The 10,788-nt window shown below is 56.7% G+C and overlaps 1 long non-coding RNA gene across 1 annotated transcript; it reads right to left on the reverse strand.

Moving 5' to 3' along the window:
• Positions 1 to 7,482: 7,482 nt before the first annotated feature.
• Positions 7,483 to 10,475, reverse strand: LOC135292552 (uncharacterized). Its single transcript, XR_010354790.1, has 3 exons — positions 10,380 to 10,475; positions 9,652 to 9,717; positions 7,483 to 7,698 (listed from the first exon to the last, which is right to left on the reverse strand). It is a non-coding gene; the product is annotated as an uncharacterized LOC135292552 (long non-coding RNA).
• Between the last annotated feature and the right edge of the window lie 313 nt (positions 10,476 to 10,788).

The raw sequence follows: 10,788 nt of genomic DNA on the forward strand, positions 1-10,788 counted from the left end.
GCTGTGTGCTCCGAGCGCCGCTCTCGTACCGAGCCTTTGCTCGGAGAAACTGCTGCAGCCAGGGACAGAGATACGGGGCTGAACTCTGCAACAGCGGAGAGGCTGCTGCGGGAAAACAGAGCAGAACAACCCAGGAACCCCTGCTAATAAAAAACACGAGCAGCAAACGTCAGGCGAAATCCGTGGAATGAATATGTACGAACCCGCGGTGCCATTGCACACACGTGCATTCGAGAGGGAGACAGAAAGGGCTCTGGGGTTGCCGGAGGCACGCGTGTCACTCCCAGGGAGCGGCTCCCGGCGGCGCTGTCACAAACCCAGCGGCGGTGCAGCTTTCCCGAAGCGCGGAGTTTGTTCGTGCCGCGGATCCCCCGCGCTCCCCGCGCCGCCCGCGGGACCCGCCCGGCCCCGGCCCGGCCCCGGCCCGGAGGGGCTCGCTGCTCATTGGCTGCCGCGGCGCGGGGAGGCGGGCGGCGCTGAGGGGAGCCGCGCCCTCATTGGCTGGTTCGGGGCGGGGCGCGCCGCTATTGGCTGGGGAGCCGGCGCGCGCGGCGGAGGCGGGAGATGGTGAGGGGAGGGCGGGGCAGGAGGGAGCTGAGGGGGGGCCGGGGGAAACTGGGGGGGTTTGGGGCGGTCTGAGGAGAAATTGGGGATTTTGGGGAGATTGACGGGAAATAGGGGGTGTGCGGTGGGTTTGGGGGGCGTGAGGGGGTCTGAGGGGGCTTTGGTGGGTCTGAGGGGGCTTTAGGGAGCTTTGGGGGGGCTTGAGAGGGTCTGGAGCGTTCTCAGGTGGGTTTAGGGGGATCTGAGGGGAATTGCAGGGGTCTGAGGGGATTCTGGGGATTGTGAGAGGAACTGGGGGGTTCTGAGGGGATCTGGAGAGAATTTGGGGGAGTCTGAGGGGATTTCCCAGGTTCTGGGGGGGATTGAGGGGTCTGAGGGGGATTTGGGGCAGTCTGATCGGATTTGGGGGGTTTCAGGTGAGTCTGGGGTCAATTTTGTGGGGAACTGGGGGGTCTGAGGGTAATTGGGGGGGTTTAGGTGGGTCTGGGGTGATTTGGGCTCTGGCGGCACCTGAAGGGGGGTGCCAGGGGGTGAAGGGGTCGCAGCCCCCCCGGCGCCCCCTGAAGCCCCCCTGTCCCCACAGAGGGGTCCCGGCCATGGCGGGGCAGGACCCCCGGCCCGACCACAGCATCTGCACCAACAGCCTGGAGGAGAAGAGCCAGAAGGACGCTGGGGGGGCTGAGAGTGTCCCTGGGTGTCCCCAGGGGCTCAGGCTGTGCCCTGTGTATCCCCAGAGCTGCAGCGCTCTCTGTCCCCATTGTCACCTGTCCCTGTGCCAGCTGTCCCTGTGTCCCCAGAGCTGAGCAGTGTCTGTCTGTGTTGTCACCTGTCCCTGTCCCCAGAGCTGGAGCAGTGTCTGTCTGTGTTGTCACCTGTCCCTGTCTCCAGAGCTGGAGCAGTGTCTGTCTGTGTTGTCACCTGTCCCTGTCCCCAGACCTGCAGCAGTGTCTGTCTGTGTTGTCACCTGTCCCTGTGTCCCCAGGGCTGGAGCAGTGTCTGTCCCCTCGCTCTGTCCCTGTGTGTCCCCAGAGCTGGAGCTGTCCCTGTGCCCGTTGTCACCTGTCCCCGTTGCTGCCAGAGCTGAAGCAGTTCCTGTCCCCGCTGTCCCTGTCGCTGTCCCCATTCTCACGGTGTCCCCAGAGCTGGAGCAGTCCCTCTGGGCCGTGTTCTCCCAGTCTGGGTGGAGTTTGGACATTTTGGTGTGGCTGTCCCCAGTGTCACTGTGTTTCCTCTGTCCCCAGAGCTGGAGCAGTCCCTGGGCGCCATTTTCTGGCCCTTTGGGCAGATTTTGGACATTTTGGTGCGGCGCAGTCTCCACCTGCGGGGCCAGGCCTTCGTCCCCTCCGAGGAGATGAGCAGCGGCACCAACGCCCCGCGCTCCCTGCAGGGCTTCCCCTTCCACGGCAACCCACGGGAGACAGAGACTGGGGCAGTTCTGGCATCTTGGGAAAGAACGGGAATTCTGGGGGAAAACCGCCCAAATCTGCCCTCAGATATCCCCAAAACCCAACTTGAAATCCCTCCAAACTCACCCTGAACACCCCAAAGCTTCCCCTGCTACAACAAGCCCATGGTGAGACAGAAATTCAGAGGGGAATCCTGGAATTCTGGGGAAAAAAACCAAAATCCTGAGGGGAAAAAAAACCAACCTAGAATTCCCCCAAAATCCCCTCAGGAATCCCTGAAATCTAGTTGGGAACACCCTGAAAATCCAGCCAGGAACCCCCCAAAGCTTCCCCTTTTATGAAAAGCCCCATATGAGACAGAAGTTCTGGGGCAAAAAACTGAAATTATGGGAAAAATCCCCAAATTTTCGGGGGGAAAAACTGAATTCCTGGGAAAAAAAAAACCCCTGCAAAATGCAGCTTCAAATGTCCCCATATCGAACCAGAAACCACCTGAATTCACCCCAAATCCACCAAAACTTCCCCTTCTACAACAAGCCCATAGTCAGACAGACCAAGAAGACGTCCTGAAATTCTGGGGGAAAAAATCCCTACAATCCTTGGAAAACACCCAAATCCAGCCAGGAACCCCCCAGAATTCACCCTGAATCTCCCAAACCTTCCCCTTCTACTCTACAGTGAGACCCAAACCCAGGGAAAAATCCACAGATTCTGGGGAAACATGAAATTTTGGGCAAAAGCCTGAAATCTGGGGAAGAAGTGGAAATTTCTTCCAGAAATCCACCCCCAATCCCCTGGGAATGACCCCAAATCCCTGTTGGAACCATCTAAGTTCCTCTGAATTCCCCCAAAATCCTTCTGAAATTCCTCAAATTCCTTCTAGGACTTGCCAAAATCCCTCCAAAACGTCCCTGATTGCTCTTGGGACTGCCTCAAATCCTGTCTGGAACCTCCCCAAATCCCTCAGAAAGCCCCAAATCCTGCCCAGATCCCCTCTGAATTCCCCCAAACCCCTCAGAAAGCCCCAAATCCCCTCTGGAACCTCTCCCAGATCCCCCCAAATCATGGGGAACACCCCCAAAACCCCCTGAACCATCCCCAAATCCCCTGGACCCACCCCCCAGTCCCCTGGAGCCTCCCCAGATCCCTCTGGAGCCTCCCCAGGTCCCCGGGCAGCCCCGCAGAGCCCTGGCAAAGCCCCAAATGCCTCTGGGCAGTGCCCGCAGTCCCTGCTGGAGATGCCCCAAGGGCCCGGCATGGCCCCGATGCCCCGGGCGGGAATGTGCCGTCCCAGCGGATCCAGCACGCCCGGCCGGGCTCGGCCAGCGCGGCCGAGGGGAAGGGAACGTTGGTGGAGCGGGAGCGGGAGCGGGACAAGCGCGGAGCCAAGGGGGGAGAGGCCCCGGCCCCAAAGGGAGCGGGGCCGGAGCGCAGGGGCAGCGCAGGGCAGGGAGGCTCTGCTGGGGCTGGGGCACTTTGAGGGGTCCCGGGGGATTGCTGGGGGGGCTGGGGGAGATTCTGTTGGGCTCTGCGGGGATTCTGAGGGAAGTTCCTGCGGGGATTTTTGGGTGGATTTCCTCAGACTTTTGGTGGGATTTGAAGGGATTTGGGGGCATTTTTGGGGGGATTTGAGAGGGGTTTGGTGGGATCTTGGTGTGGATTTCTTGAGTGGATTTGGGGAAATTTTGTGGGTTTGGGGAAATTTTGGTGGGATATTTTTGGTGATTATGAAGGATTTTTTGTGTGGATTTGGGGATTTTGGGGGGCATTTTTGTGCAGATTTTTAAGTGTGGATTCTGTGAGATTTCATGGGGATTTAGTGGGACTTTTTGAGGGATTTTTCTGTGGGATTTTGGGGTGATCATTTCAGGGTGATTTTTGTTGGGATTTTCAGGGATTTCTGTGGGATTTGGGGTGAATTTTGTGAAGATTTTTGCATGAATTTTTTGGGGTATTGGGAGGGATTTTTGGTGGGATTTTGAGGGATTTTTGTGGGGACTTTGGGATGGATTTTTTGGGTGAATTCTGTGGGATTTTGCAAGGATTCTACGATGGATTTTGGGACAATTTTTGTGGAATTTTTGTGGGGATTTAGCTGGGCTTTGGGATGGATTTTGTGGGCTTTTTAGGATTCTTTGTGGAATTTTTGTGGGGATTTGGGGGGAATTTGTGGAATTTTAGGGGGATTTTTTAAAGGAGATTGTTGTGGGATTTTGGGCAGATTTTGCACAGATTTTTCTTTTTTTTTTTTTTTTTGCATTTTGGTGGGATTTTTGTTGTTTTTCTAAGGATTTTGCTGGGATTTTGGGGGGAATTTTGTGATTTTTAGGATTTTGGTGAGATTTTTGTGGGTTTTTTTGTTTGGTTTTTTTTTTGGTTTTTTTTTGTTTGTTTGTCTTTTCTTTTCTTTTCTTTTCTTTTCTTTTCTTTTCTTTTCTTTTCTTTTCTTTTCTTTTCTTTTCTTTTCGGGGTTTTTTTTGGTGGGATTTTTTGTGGTTTTTCTCGGGATTTTGGGCAGAATTTTTGGTGTGTATCCAGAGTGACTTTCGGCAGATTTTGGGCCTGACTGGGGCAGGTTTGGGGCAGATTTGTTGCCGATTTTGGGGTTTTATCCCGTTTCCCCAGCTGTGGGAAAAGCCCCGAAGCACATCCTGTTCCTGCCCCAGCTCCCTGACGAGCCCAAGGAGCTGATGCTCTCCATGCTCTGCACCCAGTGAGACCCGGGGCAATCCCGGCATCCCGGGGATTCCGGGGATCCCGGGTGGGCTCTGGGCGTTGGGGGATTTTGGGGCTTGGGGGTGAGAGGGGTGAGGGGGGCTTGGGGCTGGATTGTTTTGGAAAAGGATCGGGATTCCGGGGGGGAATGTCTGGGGTTTTGGGGGGAATTTATGGGATTTTGGGGTTGAATTTCTGGGGTTTTGGGGGAAAATAGCAGGATTTGGCAGGGGAAGGAAATTCTGGATTTTTTGGGGAACATTTCTCCATTTGGGGGGGAACACTCACGGATTTTTTGGGGATCATTCCCGGGTTTCTCAGGGAACATTCCCGGGTTTCTGGGGAACATTCCCAGGTTTCTGGGGAACATTCCAGGGTTTCTCAGGGAACATTCCTGGGTTTCTCAGGGAACGTTCCCGGGTTTCTCAGGAACGTTCCCGGTGTCTGGGGCTCTCCTGGCCCCGTGCCCATCCCAGGGTCCCGGTTCCAGGAGCTGCGCTGGTGCCCGGGCGCCGCGACATCGCCTGGCTGCAGTTGGACACCGAGGTGCAGGCGGGCGCCGCCCGCGAGGCCCTGCAGGGCTGCAGCATCACCCAGAGCAGCGCCAGGAAGATCTCCTGCGCCAAAAGGTGACCCACAGCACCCCAAACCCCACCTAAACACCCCTGGATCCCATTGAAACACCCAAAAATCCTATAGAAACCCCAAAACACCCTAAACGCTATAAAACTGCTCCCAAATGCCATAGAAATACCCCAAAATAAAACTGCCCCAAAAACGGTCCTGAGCTTCCCCAAACCCCCCACCCTGCTCCCCCAGGGAAGTCAGCTCACCCCAAATCCTCCTCTTTTATCCTTAATCCTCCTTCTTTTATCCCAAGTCATCCCTTTTTTGGCCCAAGTCTTCCTTTTTTTCAACCACAAAAGCTCTTTTCATCCCAAATCTCTTTTTTTGACCCCAAATCCTCTTTTTTCAACCTCAAATACTTTCTGTGTTCTCAAGTCCCTTTTCCAATCCCAAAATTTCCCTTTCCCACCACAGTTCCCCACCCCAAATCCCATTTTCCATTCCAAATCCTTCTTTGTTTGTCCCAAATTCTTTTTTCCATCCTAAATCCTCTTTCTTCACCACAATCCTACCCCAAATGTCCTTTTCCTCACCCAATTCAAACCCCAGGATCTGGGGTCAGGGGCATTTAACCCCAGCTTTTGGGAACTGGGCGGATTTACCCCATGATTATGGGGGATTTAACTCCAAAGTTGAATCAGGGATCAGGGGGATTTGACACTGCAGTGTTTGGGATCGGGGGGGCTTTGACCCCAAAGTTTGGGGATTGGTGGTTTTAACCCCACACTTTGCGGGTTGGGGGTTTTTGACACACCTGGATCTGGGATTTGGGGAGTTTGATCCTAAAATTTGGGGTTCGGGCATGGGGGCAGGTTGAGATCCCCGAGTATGGGTTTGGGGGTTTTTGACCCCCCAGTGTTTGAACCCCCAGGATTTGGGATTGTGGGGAGTTGACCCCAGGATTTGGGGTGTTTGACCCCAATGTTTGAATCCCCGGCGCTGGGGTCGGGGTTGAGATTGTAGCCATTCCCTGGAAACAGCGGCGGGATCGGGATGGGGAACAGGAATGGGATCGGGACCGGGAAGGGGAGAGACCCTGAGGCAGTGGCGGAGCCCAGTGTCAGGGAGAGACCCCGCCGCAGTCCCGGCCCGGCCCCATGGCCACAACCGCGGCCCCTCCGCAGTGCCAGCCCCTGCCGCAGTGCCAGCCCCTCGGCAGGCGCTGAACGGAGCCTCCCTCAATGGCAGCCCGGCGCAGGCCGGAGCGGAGCCATGGCCAGAGCCTCCCCCATCGCCGGCCCGGCCCCTTCAATCCCTTTTCGGGGCGGCTGCTGCCGCTCGCAGCCCATTGCTGGCGGTTCCGAAGGGCTGCGGGACCCTGCCCATGGCGGGGGTGTTGGGGTGGCCCCAGGGCCGGCCCGAGGGCCGAGCGGGGATCGAGAGCCCCAAAGCCGAGGGGCTCCTGGGGGTGCCCAGCTCCTGCCGCCCCCAGCCCAAAAGAGATGCTGGCCAATCAGAGCGCGCGGCGCTGGTGCCGATCCAGTTGCCGGGCGGGAGCTCGGCGCTTGGGCCCCGCCCGGCGATGTGCAGCCAATCAGCGCCCGGCGCGGCTGTGACTCATCGGTTGCCGGGCAGAGCCGCAGCGCCCAGCGCTCCCAGGCAGCGGAATTTGGGGAGGGGGGAGGTGACCCTGGGCATGGGGATGGGGCGTGCGGGGGCAGCCGGGGCCGCACTGGTGGCACTGGTGGTGCTGGCAGCGCCCCCGGCCGCGGGGGGAGCGGGGGGCGCGGGGAGAAGGGGGACGGGGCCCCAAATTAAACCAAAGGGGGGTCGGGACCCCCAAACGGAGCAGGAAGGGCCTGGAACCCCCAAACCCAAACACGGGGGAGGGGATTGGGGATGGGGGAACGATGGGGAAGGGGCGGGAGCGCGGGGGAAAGAGGGGGAGGGGAGCCCCAAGAAGGATGAAGCCAACTTGATGTGGCCGCCTTTAGACGTGGATGGAGCCAAAGGCAGCCAAAGGCAGCCAATGCTTTTCCAGCCCGTCTGATCCCAGTGTGTGCAACCCCGGTGTGTGCAACCCCGGTGTGTGCAACCCCGGTGTGTGCAACCCCGGTGTGTGCAACCCCGGTGTGTGCAAACCCAGCGTGTGCAACCCCGGTGTGTGCAACCCCGGTGTGTGCAACCCCGGCCTGTGCAACCCCGGTGTGTGCAACCCCAGCCTGTGCAACCCCAGCTGTGCAACGCCAGCCTGTGCAACCCCAGTCCATGTAATCTCAACCCAGTTTATCCCAGTCTGTATCATCCTGATCTGTATGGTCCCATTCCACATGGCCCCAGTCCATGTTTGATCGCAGTCTGTGTGGTCCTGCACACAATCCCAGGGTCTGGAATTCCAATTCCCAGCTGAGAAAAACTGTTCCTGTCCTTGAATTTCCTTCCAATCCTATCAATAAATTACATTAAAATTCTAAATCAACAACATATCATTAAAATGAAATAAATTACAATAAAAATGAAATATAATAACTTTGACTTCTACTTACAATAATCCAATAATGAGTCAACCTAAAACAACAACTATTAGTATACCATTATCCAGAAATAAAAATAAACAAATTGTATACCAGGAAATACCTGTTGAAAGTTTTAACTCAATAACTAATATACTTTAGATAAAACTAACATACAATCTAACACACCTTAGAAAAACAATTCATATTACAAACATACTAAATACAAAACCAAGCACCACTAGAATTTCTCCTACATTTTAACCAAACAATTAAACTTTAATAACACCCTTAAGTACTCTCAAATTATTTTTTAAAATTTAATTGTACTGCTTTTATTTGGATATTGGTTTTTGGATTGTTTGGGTTAGATGATTTGAAAAATGGGATTTTTATAGCAAATTAATCAGCTGAGAAGGAGGCACTCTGCAAACAGAACTGACTGAAAATGAATGGGACAGAAATCAGTAACTCTGAAAGTTTTATTTGCTGTCAAATACATCCCACCCAGCCAGCCCCACACAATCCCCATCCCACCACTCCCAATTGGGATCCCACTGTTCCCAATCCCCTTCCAACCCCATCTCACCCTGCTGCCTGTGGAATTGAGTGAGTTCGGCCCAGGACTGAGTTTTTTGAGGAGGGAACAAGCAATTTGAGGAGGGATTGAGCCTTTATGGGTTAAAATTCAGTTATTTTCAGTGGGATTTGAGTGGTTTTGAGGTGACAGATCCATCCCTCATGCCTTCTGGAGGGCAAAGAGAGGAAGAACAGAAAAAAATTAAAGCCAAAGGAAGAAGGAGAATCAGGGAGGTGTGTTCCCATCATGGATCACAGGGAATGTGGGTCACCAGGGCTGTGCCCAGCGTGGCTCCTGCAGTGGGGGATGGAGCAGGAGCAGCGCACAAAGCTCTTCCCGCACTCGGGGCACTCGCAGGGCTTCCCTCACCGGTGCCTCCGTTGGTGTCGGGTCAATGTAGAGCTGCTGGAGAAGCTCTTCCCACACTGGGGACACTCGTAGGGCCTCTCCCCAGTGTGGATGCGCCGGTGGGTGACGAGGGTGGAGTTGTGCCTGAATCCCTTCCTGCAGTCGGGGCAGCAGAAGGGCCTCTCCTCTGTGTGAATCCGATAGTGCTGGAGGAGATGGGAGCGGGTCTGAAACCCCTTCCCACACTTGGAACACTTGTAGGGCCTCCCCACAGAGTGGATCTTTTGGTGGACAATCAGGTGGGATTGCCGGCTGAAGCTTTTTCCACACTCCCCACACACGTAGGGCCGTTCCCCAGTGTGGGTCCTCTGGTGCTGGACCAGGGTGGAGCTCTGCCTGAAGCTCTTCCCACATTCCTCACACTCATGGGGCCTCTCCCCAGTGTGGATGAGCTGGTGTCTGACAAGATGGGGGTTTCGCCTGAAGCCCTGCCCGCAGTCGGGGCAGCGGAAGGGCCTCTCCTCTGTGTGCGTGCGCTGGTGCACGAGGAGATGGGAGCTGCCCTGAAACCTCTTCCTGCACTGATCACACTCGTAGGGCCGTTCCCCAGTGTGGGTCCTCTGGTGCACAATCAGTTCGGAGTTCCACCTGAAGCTCTTCCCACACTCCTCGCACTTGTGGGCCTTCTCCCCATCAGGAACCTCCTCATGGACCACCAGCTCCGACCTCTGGCTCCATCTCCGGCCGCCTTCCCGGCCCAGGCTGGCTCTTTCCCCCTCAGATCCCCGCCATCTGCGTTTGCAGCCCCTCCTCGTGTGGCATCTCCAGGGCTTTTCCTCCCCGTTGGGTTCCTGCGCCTTGGAGCCGCTCAAAATGGCCTCTGCCACGAGGTTCTGCTGTGCTGGGCTGGGAGGTGGAGCAGGAGAGAGAGGCAAAGGGGCACTGACTTCCTCCTCACCTGACTCCATGTCCAGGGACATCTTCCTCTCTCTCACTGCCTCACAAGAAGTGAGAATGGGAAATCCTGATGTGGGGAAAACAAGGGATGGGCACCTTCAGTTTAAAGGTCTTTCTGCCCAAGTCCATCTCTACAAGTCACCAGCGACCTAGGCTGCAGAAAACCTCCCAAACACCAAGATTCAGGGCTGAAAAACCCTCCCCAGGAGTTCCCCACCCCTGCTCCCTCCCCTCTGCTCTTTGGGAGTTCCCTCTGTTCCAGCTGCTGGGGTCATGCTTGCATTGGGGCCCCCCTTCTCCTCGGTGCCTGCCCTCCCCAGCCTGCTGGCAGTCCCAGCAATCCCAAAACCTGCCCCCTCTTTGCTCTGCCCATTCAGGGATGCCGGGCCTTCTCGGGCTGCCTTTTGGGCTCCCTTCTCCCCTCATTCTCTGCTCTGGGCTGCAGGGGCTCCAAGGAGTCCCCCCTGCCCCTCTCCAGCCTCTGCAGGCTCCCGCCAATGGCGGCGCTCCCCCCTCTCTGGGCTCCCCACTTTGGGCTCCTGGGGGACACAGGGCTCTGCTCCTCCAGGCTGCCTCTGCCGCCAGCCGCCACCGCCACCCCCCGATGTCCCCCCAAGGGGCCTTTTCTGCTCAGCCTTGCACTTCTTCATTCTCCAAACATCCCCCCAAAAAAATCCCAACCCAGGCACCCCCCGGGATATCTGGGCCGAGCTCCCCCTCCCCGCTCACCTGCGCCATGGGGGCGATGATCCCACAGGTGGGGGCTGCGAATGCACGGAGGGCTCGACCGCGTGCTTCCTGCTGCTCAGCCTTGATCTGCCTCTGTCCCTCCTCTTCCTCTTCCTGCCCCTCTCCTATTCCATCCCCCGCCTCCTCCTAATCCTTCACCTCCCTAACCACACCTCCTTCTCCTTCTGTGGCTGCTCTCTCTCCACCTTCCCCCTCCTCTTCCATCTCCCCCCCCCACCCTCCCGCCTCCTCCTCCTTCATCCCTCCCCTTCCCTCCCTCCTCCTCCTCCCCCAGCAGCAGCGACCCCCTCGCTGCCCCGTTCCCGGAGCCCTCGCAGCCCGCGGCAGGAGCGGGGCTGGAGCCGGCACAGCTCGGCACGGGCAGCGCGGGGCTCTCGGCTGCTCCCGG

Source organism: Passer domesticus, unplaced genomic scaffold (genome assembly GCF_036417665.1).
Source record: "Passer domesticus isolate bPasDom1 unplaced genomic scaffold, bPasDom1.hap1 HAP1_SCAFFOLD_37, whole genome shotgun sequence".
NCBI classification, from domain to species: domain Eukaryota; kingdom Metazoa; phylum Chordata; class Aves; order Passeriformes; family Passeridae; genus Passer; species Passer domesticus.